This window comes from Idiotropiscis lumnitzeri, unplaced genomic scaffold (genome assembly GCF_059441095.1).
Source record: "Idiotropiscis lumnitzeri isolate Australia: NSW breed Sydney's pygmy pipehorse unplaced genomic scaffold, RoL_Ilum_1.0 HiC_scaffold_93, whole genome shotgun sequence".
In the NCBI taxonomy this organism is placed as follows: Eukaryota; Metazoa; Chordata; class Actinopteri; order Syngnathiformes; family Syngnathidae; genus Idiotropiscis; species Idiotropiscis lumnitzeri.
The window spans coordinates 447803-460431 of record NW_028283631.1 but is presented as its reverse complement, the minus strand read 5'-3'; positions in this window follow the sequence as shown (position 1 = coordinate 460431).

Below are 12629 nucleotides of genomic sequence, written 5' to 3'. Positions count from 1 at the left end.
GTCTTTTTACACTATATAAAGGTGGAAATTTACATTGGAAACGTTTGGTTTAGCTGTTATAAAAGTTGGGTTTTTTAGTGCTGAAAATGCATTTTCAGCTCGCACTGTACACATTTGCTATGTGAGGCATTATCTCATAAGGGAAATACTGGACAATCAAATTAATGACTTCCCAGGCTTCAGGATGCCTTTTTACACTCTATAAATGTGGAAATTTTCATTGGAAACGTTTGGTTTAGCTGTTAATGAAGTTTCGTTTTTTTAGTGCTGAAAATTCATTGTCTGCTGGCGCTGTACACTTTTTCTAAGTGTTGCAATATCTCATGAAGGAAATACTGGACAATCAAATTAATGACTTTCCAGGCTTCAGGATGCCTTTCTACACTATATAAAGGTGGAAATGTACATTGGAAACGTTTGGTTTAGCTGTTATAAAAGTTTGGTTTTTTAGTGCTGTAAATGCATTTTCAGCTCGCGCTGTACACATTTGCTATGAGAGGCATTATCTCAAAAGGGAAATATTGGACAATCAAATTAATGACTGCCCAGGCTTCAGGATGTCTTTTTACACTGTATAAAGGTGGAAATTTACATTGGAAACGTTTGGTTTAGCTGTTATAAAAGTTTGGTTTTTTAGTGCTGAAAATGCATTTTCAGCTCGCACTGTACACATTTGCTATGTGAGGCATTATCTCATAAGGGAAATACTGGACAATCAAATTAATGACTGCCCAGGCTTCAGGATGTCCTTTTACACTATATAAAGGTGGAAATTTACATTGGAAACGTTTGGTTTAGCTGTTATAAAAGTTTGGTTTTTTAGTGCTGAAAATGCATTTTCAGCTCGCACTGTACACATTTGCTATGTGAGGCATTATCTCATAAGGGAAATACTGGACAATCAAATTAATGACTTCCCAGGCTTCAGGATGCCTTTTTACACTCTATAAATGTGGAAATTTACATTGGAAACGTTTGGTTTAGCTGTTAATGAAGTTTCGTTTTTTTAGTGCTGAAAATTCATTGTCTGCTGGCGCTGTACACTTTTTCTAAGTGTTGCAATATCTCATGAAGGAAATACTGGACAATCAAATTAATGACTTTCCAGGCTTCAGGATGCCTTTCTACACTATATAAAGGTGGAAATTTACATTGGAAACATTTGGTTTAGCTGTTATAAAAGTTTGTTTTTTTAGTGCTGTAAATGCATTTTCAGCTCGCGCTGTACACATTTGCTATGAGAGGCATTATCTCATAAGGGAAATATTGGACAATCAAATTAATGACTGCCCAGGCTTCAGGATGTCTTTTTACACTATATAAAGGTGGAAATTTACATTGGAAACGTTTGGTTTAGCTGTTATAAAAGTTTGGTTTTTTTAGTGCTGAAAATGCATTTTCAGCTCGCACTGTACACATTTGCTATGTGAGGCATTATCTCATTAGGGAAATACTGGACAATCAAATTAATGACTGCCCAGGCTTCAGGATGTCTTTTTACACTATATAAAGGTGGAAATATACATTGGAAACGTTTAGTTTAGCTGTTAATGAAGTTTCGTTTTTTTAGTGCTGAAAATTCATTGTCTGCTGGCGCTGTACACTTTTTCTAAGTGTTGCAATATCTCATGAAGGAAATACTGGACAATCAAATTAATGACTTCCGGGCTTCAGGATGCCTTTCTACACTATATAAAGGTGGAAATTTACATTGGAAACGTTTGGTTTAGCTGTTAATGAAGTTTCGTTTTTTGAGTGCTGAAAATTCATTGTCTGCTGGCGCTGTACACTTTTTCTAAGTGTTGCAATATCTCATGAAGGAAATACTGGACAATCAAATTAATGACTTTCCAGGCTTCAGGATGCCTTTCTACACTATATAAAGGTGGAAATTTACATTGGAAACGTTTGGTTTAGCTGTTATAAAAGTTTGTTTTTTTAGTGCTGAAAATGCATTTTCAGCTCGCACTGTACACATTTGCTATGTGAGGCATTATCTCATAAGGGAAATACTGGACAATCAAATTAATGACTGCCCAGGCTTCAGGATGTCTTTTTACACTATATAAAGGTGGAAATTTACATTGGAAACGTTTGGTTTAGCTGTTATAAAAGTTTGTTTTTTTAGTGCTGAAAATGCATTTTCAGCTCGCACTGTACACATTTGCTATGTGAGGCATTATCTCATAAGGGAAATACTGGACAATCAAATTAATGACTTCCCAGGCTTCAGGATGCCTTTTTACACTCTATAAATGTGGAAATTTACATTGGAAACGTTTGGTTTAGCTGTTATAAAAGTTTGGTTTTTTTAGTGCTGAAAATGCATTTTCAGCTCGCACTGTACACATTTGCTATGTGAGGCATTATCTCATAAGGGAAATACTGGACAATCAAATTAATGACTGCCCAGGCTTCAGGATGTCTTTTTACACTATATAAAGGTGGAAATTTACATTGGAAACGTTTGGTTTAGCTGTTATAAAAGTTTGGTTTTTTAGTGCTGAAAATGCATTTTCAGCTCGCACTGTACACATTTGCTATGTGAGGCATTATCTCATAAGGGAAATACTGGACAATCAAATTAATGACTTCCCAGGCTTCAGGATGCCTTTTTACACTCTATAAATGTGGAAATTTACATTGGAAACGTTTGGTTTAGCTGTTAATGAAGTTTCGTTTTTTTAGTGCTGAAAATTCATTGTCTGCTGGCGCTGTACACTTTTTCTAAGTGTTGCAATATCTCATGAAGGAAATACTGGACAATCAAATTAATGACTTTCCAGGCTTCAGGATGCCTTTCTACACTATATAAAGGTGGAAATGTACATTGGAAACGTTTGGTTTAGCTGTTATAAAAGTTTGGTTTTTTAGTGCTGTAAATGCATTTTCAGCTCGCGCTGTACACATTTGCTATGAGAGGCATTATCTCATAAGGGAAATATTGGACAATCAAATTAATGACTGCCCAGGCTTCAGGATGTCTTTTTACACTATATAAGGGTGGAAATTTACATTGGAAATGTTTAGTTTAGCTGTTAATGAAGTTTCGTTTTTTTAGTGCTGAAAATTCATTGTCTGCTGGCGCTGTACACTTTTTCTAAGTGTTGCAATATCTCATGAAGGAAATACTGGACAATCAAATTAATGACTTTCCAGGCTTCAGGATGCCTTTCTACACTATATAAAGGTGGAAATGTACATTGGAAACGTTTGGTTTAGCTGTTATAAAAGTTTGGTTTTTTAGTGCTGTAAATACATTTTCAGCTCGCGCTGTACACATTTGCTATGAGAGGCATTATCTCAAAAGGGAAATATTGGACAATCAAATTAATGACTGCCCAGGCTTCAGGATGTCTTTTTACACTATATAAAGGTGGAAATTTACATTGGAAACGTTTGGTTTCGCTGTTATAAAAGTTTGGTTTTTTAGTGCTGAAAATGCATTTTCAGCTCGCACTGTACACATTTGCTATGTGAGGCATTATCTCATAAGGGAAATACTGGACAATCAAATTAATGACTTCCCAGGCTTCAGGATGCCTTTTTACACTCTATAAATGTGGAAATTTACATTGGAAACGTTTGGTTTAGCTGTTAATGAAGTTTCGTTTTTTTAGTGCTGAAAATTCATTGTCTGCTGGCGCTGTACACTTTTTCTAAGTGTTGCAATATCTCATGAAGGAAATACTGGACAATCAAATTAATGACTTTCCAGGCTTCAGGATGCCTTTCTACACTATATAAAGGTGGAAATGTACATTGGAAACGTTTGGTTTAGCTGTTATAAAAGTTTGGTTTTTTAGTGCTGTAAATGCATTTTCAGCTCGCGCTGTACACATTTGCTATGAGAGGCATTATCTCATAAGGGAAATATTGGACAATCAAATTAATGACTGCCCAGGCTTCAGGATGCCTTTTTACACTCTATAAATGTGGAAATTTACATTGGAAACGTTTGGTTTAGCTGTTAATGAAGTTTCGTTTTTTTAGTGCTGAAAATTCATTGTCTGCTGGCGCTGTACACTTTTTCTAAGTGTTGCAATATCTCATGAAGGAAATACTGGACAATCAAATTAATGACTTTCCAGGCTTCAGGATGCCTTTCTACACTATATAAAGGTGGAAATGTACATTGGAAACGTTTGGTTTAGCTGTTATAAAAGTTTGGTTTTTTAGTGCTGTAAATGCATTTTCAGCTCGCGCTGTACACATTTGCTATGAGAGGCATTATCTCATAAGGGAAATATTGGACAATCAAATTAATGACTGCCCAGGCTTCAGGATGTCTTTTTACACTATATAAGGGTGGAAATTTACATTGGAAACGTTTAGTTTAGCTGTTAATGAAGTTTCGTTTTTTTAGTGCTGAAAATTCATTGTCTGCTGGCGCTGTACACTTTTTCTAAGTGTTGCAATATCTCATGAAGGAAATACTGGACAATCAAATTAATGCTTTTCCAGGCTTCAGGATGCCTTTCTACACTATATAAAGGTGGAAATGTACATTGGAAACGTTTGGTTTAGCTGTTATAAAAGTTTGGTTTTTTAGTGCTGTAAATGCATTTTCAGCTCGCGCTGTACACATTTGCTATGAGAGGCATTATCTCAAAAGGGAAATATTGGACAATCAAATTAATGACTGCCCAGGCTTCAAGGATGTCTTTTTACACTATATAAAGGTGGAAATTTACATTGGAAACGTTTGGTTTAGCTGTTATAAAAGTTGGGTTTTTTAGTGCTGAAAATGCATTTTCAGCTCGCACTGTACACATTTGCTATGTGAGGCATTATCTCATAAGGGAAATACTGGACAATCAAATTAATGACTTCCCAGGCTTCAGGATGCCTTTTTACACTCTATAAATGTGGAAATTTTCATTGGAAACGTTTGGTTTAGCTGTTAATGAAGTTTCGTTTTTTTAGTGCTGAAAATTCATTGTCTGCTGGCGCTGTACACTTTTTCTAAGTGTTGCAATATCTCATGAAGGAAATACTGGACAATCAAATTAATGACTTTCCAGGCTTCAGGATGCCTTTCTACACTATATAAAGGTGGAAATGTACATTGGAAACGTTTGGTTTAGCTGTTATAAAAGTTTGGTTTTTTAGTGCTGTAAATGCATTTTCAGCTCGCGCTGTACACATTTGCTATGAGAGGCATTATCTCAAAAGGGAAATATTGGACAATCAAATTAATGACTGCCCAGGCTTCAGGATGTCTTTTTACACTGTATAAAGGTGGAAATTTACATTGGAAACGTTTGGTTTAGCTGTTATAAAAGTTTGGTTTTTTAGTGCTGAAAATGCATTTTCAGCTCGCACTGTACACATTTGCTATGTGAGGCATTATCTCATAAGGGAAATACTGGACAATCAAATTAATGACTGCCCAGGCTTCAGGATGTCCTTTTACACTATATAAAGGTGGAAATTTACATTGGAAACGTTTGGTTTAGCTGTTATAAAAGTTTGGTTTTTTAGTGCTGAAAATGCATTTTCAGCTCGCACTGTACACATTTGCTATGTGAGGCATTATCTCATAAGGGAAATACTGGACAATCAAATTAATGACTTCCCAGGCTTCAGGATGCCTTTTTACACTCTATAAATGTGGAAATTTACATTGGAAACGTTTGGTTTAGCTGTTAATGAAGTTTCGTTTTTTTAGTGCTGAAAATTCATTGTCTGCTGGCGCTGTACACTTTTTCTAAGTGTTGCAATATCTCATGAAGGAAATACTGGACAATCAAATTAATGACTTTCCAGGCTTCAGGATGCCTTTCTACACTATATAAAGGTGGAAATTTACATTGGAAACATTTGGTTTAGCTGTTATAAAAGTTTGTTTTTTTAGTGCTGTAAATGCATTTTCAGCTCGCGCTGTACACATTTGCTATGAGAGGCATTATCTCATAAGGGAAATATTGGACAATCAAATTAATGACTGCCCAGGCTTCAGGATGTCTTTTTACACTATATAAAGGTGGAAATTTACATTGGAAACGTTTGGTTTAGCTGTTATAAAAGTTTGGTTTTTTTAGTGCTGAAAATGCATTTTCAGCTCGCACTGTACACATTTGCTATGTGAGGCATTATCTCATTAGGGAAATACTGGACAATCAAATTAATGACTGCCCAGGCTTCAGGATGTCTTTTTACACTATATAAAGGTGGAAATATACATTGGAAACGTTTAGTTTAGCTGTTAATGAAGTTTCGTTTTTTTAGTGCTGAAAATTCATTGTCTGCTGGCGCTGTACACTTTTTCTAAGTGTTGCAATATCTCATGAAGGAAATACTGGACAATCAAATTAATGACTTCCGGGCTTCAGGATGCCTTTCTACACTATATAAAGGTGGAAATTTACATTGGAAACGTTTGGTTTAGCTGTTAATGAAGTTTCGTTTTTTGAGTGCTGAAAATTCATTGTCTGCTGGCGCTGTACACTTTTTCTAAGTGTTGCAATATCTCATGAAGGAAATACTGGACAATCAAATTAATGACTTTCCAGGCTTCAGGATGCCTTTCTACACTATATAAAGGTGGAAATTTACATTGGAAACGTTTGGTTTAGCTGTTATAAAAGTTTGTTTTTTTAGTGCTGAAAATGCATTTTCAGCTCGCACTGTACACATTTGCTATGTGAGGCATTATCTCATAAGGGAAATACTGGACAATCAAATTAATGACTGCCCAGGCTTCAGGATGTCTTTTTACACTATATAAAGGTGGAAATTTACATTGGAAACGTTTGGTTTAGCTGTTATAAAAGTTTGTTTTTTTAGTGCTGAAAATGCATTTTCAGCTCGCACTGTACACATTTGCTATGTGAGGCATTATCTCATAAGGGAAATACTGGACAATCAAATTAATGACTTCCCAGGCTTCAGGATGCCTTTTTACACTCTATAAATGTGGAAATTTACATTGGAAACGTTTGGTTTAGCTGTTATAAAAGTTTGGTTTTTTTAGTGCTGAAAATGCATTTTCAGCTCGCACTGTACACATTTGCTATGTGAGGCATTATCTCATAAGGGAAATACTGGACAATCAAATTAATGACTGCCCAGGCTTCAGGATGTCTTTTTACACTATATAAAGGTGGAAATTTACATTGGAAACGTTTGGTTTAGCTGTTATAAAAGTTTGGTTTTTTAGTGCTGAAAATGCATTTTCAGCTCGCACTGTACACATTTGCTATGTGAGGCATTATCTCATAAGGGAAATACTGGACAATCAAATTAATGACTTCCCAGGCTTCAGGATGCCTTTTTACACTCTATAAATGTGGAAATTTACATTGGAAACGTTTGGTTTAGCTGTTAATGAAGTTTCGTTTTTTTAGTGCTGAAAATTCATTGTCTGCTGGCGCTGTACACTTTTTCTAAGTGTTGCAATATCTCATGAAGGAAATACTGGACAATCAAATTAATGACTTTCCAGGCTTCAGGATGCCTTTCTACACTATATAAAGGTGGAAATGTACATTGGAAACGTTTGGTTTAGCTGTTATAAAAGTTTGGTTTTTTAGTGCTGTAAATGCATTTTCAGCTCGCGCTGTACACATTTGCTATGAGAGGCATTATCTCATAAGGGAAATATTGGACAATCAAATTAATGACTGCCCAGGCTTCAGGATGTCTTTTTACACTATATAAGGGTGGAAATTTACATTGGAAATGTTTAGTTTAGCTGTTAATGAAGTTTCGTTTTTTTAGTGCTGAAAATTCATTGTCTGCTGGCGCTGTACACTTTTTCTAAGTGTTGCAATATCTCATGAAGGAAATACTGGACAATCAAATTAATGACTTTCCAGGCTTCAGGATGCCTTTCTACACTATATAAAGGTGGAAATGTACATTGGAAACGTTTGGTTTAGCTGTTATAAAAGTTTGGTTTTTTAGTGCTGTAAATACATTTTCAGCTCGCGCTGTACACATTTGCTATGAGAGGCATTATCTCAAAAGGGAAATATTGGACAATCAAATTAATGACTGCCCAGGCTTCAGGATGTCTTTTTACACTATATAAAGGTGGAAATTTACATTGGAAACGTTTGGTTTCGCTGTTATAAAAGTTTGGTTTTTTAGTGCTGAAAATGCATTTTCAGCTCGCACTGTACACATTTGCTATGTGAGGCATTATCTCATAAGGGAAATACTGGACAATCAAATTAATGACTTCCCAGGCTTCAGGATGCCTTTTTACACTCTATAAATGTGGAAATTTACATTGGAAACGTTTGGTTTAGCTGTTAATGAAGTTTCGTTTTTTTAGTGCTGAAAATTCATTGTCTGCTGGCGCTGTACACTTTTTCTAAGTGTTGCAATATCTCATGAAGGAAATACTGGACAATCAAATTAATGACTTTCCAGGCTTCAGGATGCCTTTCTACACTATATAAAGGTGGAAATGTACATTGGAAACGTTTGGTTTAGCTGTTATAAAAGTTTGGTTTTTTAGTGCTGTAAATGCATTTTCAGCTCGCGCTGTACACATTTGCTATGAGAGGCATTATCTCATAAGGGAAATATTGGACAATCAAATTAATGACTGCCCAGGCTTCAGGATGTCTTTTTACACTATATAAGGGTGGAAATTTACATTGGAAACGTTTAGTTTAGCTGTTAATGAAGTTTCGTTTTTTTAGTGCTGAAAATTCATTGTCTGCTGGCGCTGTATACTTTTTCTAAGTGTTGCAATATCTCATGAAGGAAATACTGGATTTTCAAATTAATGACTTTCCAGGCTTCAGGATGCCTTTCTACACTATATAAAGGTGGAAATGTACATTGGAAACGTTTGGTTTAGCTGTTATAAAAGTTTGGTTTTTTAGTGCTGTAAATGCATTTTCAGCTCGCGCTGTACACATTTGCTATGAGAGGCATTATCTCAAAAGGGAAATATTGGACAATCAAATTAATGACTTTCCAGGCTTCAGGATGCCTTTCTACACTATATAAAGGTGGAAATTTACATTGGAAACGTTTGGTTTAGCTGTTGTAAAAGTTTGTTTTTTTAGTGCTGTAAATGCATTTTCAGCTCGCGCTGTACACATTTGCTATGAGAGGCATTATCTCATAAGGGAAATATTGGACAATCAAATTAATGACTGCCCAGGCTTCAGGATGTCTTTTTACACTATATAAAGGTGGAAATTTACATTGGAAACGTTTGGTTTAGCTGTTATAAAAGTTTGTTTTTTTTTAGTGCTGAAAATGCATTTTCAGCTCGCACTGTACACATTTGCTATGTGAGGCATTATCTCATAAGGGAAATACTGGACAATCAAATTAATGACTGCCCAGGCTTCAGGATGTCTTTTTACACTATATAAAGGTGGAAATTTACATTGGAAACGTTTGGTTTAGCTGTTATAAAAGTTTGGTTTTTTAGTGCTGAAAATGCATTTTCAGCTCGCACTGTACACATTTGCTATGTGAGGCATTATCTCATAAGGGAAATACTGGACAATCAAATTAATGACTGCCCAGGCTTCAGGATGTCCTTTTACACTATATAAAGGTGGAAATTTACATTGGAAACGTTTGGTTTAGCTGTTATAAAAGTTTGGTTTTTTAGTGCTGAAAATGCATTTTCAGCTCGCACTGTACACATTTGCTATGTGAGGCATTATCTCATAAGGGAAATACTGGACAATCAAATTAATGACTTCCCAGGCTTCAGGATGCCTTTTTACACTCTATAAATGTGGAAATTTACATTGGAAACGTTTGGTTTAGCTGTTAATGAAGTTTCGTTTTTTTAGTGCTGAAAATTCATTGTCTGCTGGCGCTGTACACTTTTTCTAAGTGTTGCAATATCTCATGAAGGAAATACTGGACAATCAAATTAATGACTTTCCAGGCTTCAGGATGCCTTTCTACACTATATAAAGGTGGAAATTTACATTGGAAACATTTGGTTTAGCTGTTATAAAAGTTTGTTTTTTTAGTGCTGTAAATGCATTTTCAGCTCGCGCTGTACACATTTGCTATGAGAGGCATTATCTCATAAGGGAAATATTGGACAATCAAATTAATGACTGCCCAGGCTTCAGGATGTCTTTTTACACTATATAAAGGTGGAAATTTACATTGGAAACGTTTGGTTTAGCTGTTATAAAAGTTTGGTTTTTTTAGTGCTGAAAATGCATTTTCAGCTCGCACTGTACACATTTGCTATGTGAGGCATTATCTCATTAGGGAAATACTGGACAATCAAATTAATGACTGCCCAGGCTTCAGGATGTCTTTTTACACTATATAAAGGTGGAAATATACATTGGAAACGTTTAGTTTAGCTGTTAATGAAGTTTCGTTTTTTTAGTGCTGAAAATTCATTGTCTGCTGGCGCTGTACACTTTTTCTAAGTGTTGCAATATCTCATGAAGGAAATACTGGACAATCAAATTAATGACTTCCGGGCTTCAGGATGCCTTTCTACACTATATAAAGGTGGAAATTTACATTGGAAACGTTTGGTTTAGCTGTTAATGAAGTTTCGTTTTTTGAGTGCTGAAAATTCATTGTCTGCTGGCGCTGTACACTTTTTCTAAGTGTTGCAATATCTCATGAAGGAAATACTGGACAATCAAATTAATGACTTTCCAGGCTTCAGGATGCCTTTCTACACTATATAAAGGTGGAAATTTACATTGGAAACGTTTGGTTTAGCTGTTATAAAAGTTTGTTTTTTTAGTGCTGAAAATGCATTTTCAGCTCGCACTGTACACATTTGCTATGTGAGGCATTATCTCATAAGGGAAATACTGGACAATCAAATTAATGACTGCCCAGGCTTCAGGATGTCTTTTTACACTATATAAAGGTGGAAATTTACATTGGAAACGTTTGGTTTAGCTGTTATAAAAGTTTGTTTTTTTAGTGCTGAAAATGCATTTTCAGCTCGCACTGTACACATTTGCTATGTGAGGCATTATCTCATAAGGGAAATACTGGACAATCAAATTAATGACTTCCCAGGCTTCAGGATGCCTTTTTACACTCTATAAATGTGGAAATTTACATTGGAAACGTTTGGTTTAGCTGTTATAAAAGTTTGGTTTTTTTAGTGCTGAAAATGCATTTTCAGCTCGCACTGTACACATTTGCTATGTGAGGCATTATCTCATAAGGGAAATACTGGACAATCAAATTAATGACTGCCCAGGCTTCAGGATGTCTTTTTACACTATATAAAGGTGGAAATTTACATTGGAAACGTTTGGTTTAGCTGTTATAAAAGTTTGGTTTTTTAGTGCTGAAAATGCATTTTCAGCTCGCACTGTACACATTTGCTATGTGAGGCATTATCTCATAAGGGAAATACTGGACAATCAAATTAATGACTTCCCAGGCTTCAGGATGCCTTTTTACACTCTATAAATGTGGAAATTTACATTGGAAACGTTTGGTTTAGCTGTTAATGAAGTTTCGTTTTTTTAGTGCTGAAAATTCATTGTCTGCTGGCGCTGTACACTTTTTCTAAGTGTTGCAATATCTCATGAAGGAAATACTGGACAATCAAATTAATGACTTTCCAGGCTTCAGGATGCCTTTCTACACTATATAAAGGTGGAAATGTACATTGGAAACGTTTGGTTTAGCTGTTATAAAAGTTTGGTTTTTTAGTGCTGTAAATGCATTTTCAGCTCGCGCTGTACACATTTGCTATGAGAGGCATTATCTCATAAGGGAAATATTGGACAATCAAATTAATGACTGCCCAGGCTTCAGGATGTCTTTTTACACTATATAAGGGTGGAAATTTACATTGGAAATGTTTAGTTTAGCTGTTAATGAAGTTTCGTTTTTTTAGTGCTGAAAATTCATTGTCTGCTGGCGCTGTACACTTTTTCTAAGTGTTGCAATATCTCATGAAGGAAATACTGGACAATCAAATTAATGACTTTCCAGGCTTCAGGATGCCTTTCTACACTATATAAAGGTGGAAATGTACATTGGAAACGTTTGGTTTAGCTGTTATAAAAGTTTGGTTTTTTAGTGCTGTAAATACATTTTCAGCTCGCGCTGTACACATTTGCTATGAGAGGCATTATCTCAAAAGGGAAATATTGGACAATCAAATTAATGACTGCCCAGGCTTCAGGATGTCTTTTTACACTATATAAAGGTGGAAATTTACATTGGAAACGTTTGGTTTCGCTGTTATAAAAGTTTGGTTTTTTAGTGCTGAAAATGCATTTTCAGCTCGCACTGTACACATTTGCTATGTGAGGCATTATCTCATAAGGGAAATACTGGACAATCAAATTAATGACTTCCCAGGCTTCAGGATGCCTTTTTACACTCTATAAATGTGGAAATTTACATTGGAAACGTTTGGTTTAGCTGTTAATGAAGTTTCGTTTTTTTAGTGCTGAAAATTCATTGTCTGCTGGCGCTGTACACTTTTTCTAAGTGTTGCAATATCTCATGAAGGAAATACTGGACAATCAAATTAATGACTTTCCAGGCTTCAGGATGCCTTTCTACACTATATAAAGGTGGAAATGTACATTGGAAACGTTTGGTTTAGCTGTTATAAAAGTTTGGTTTTTTAGTGCTGTAAATGCATTTTCAGCTCGCGCTGTACACATTTGCTATGAGAGGCATTATCTCAT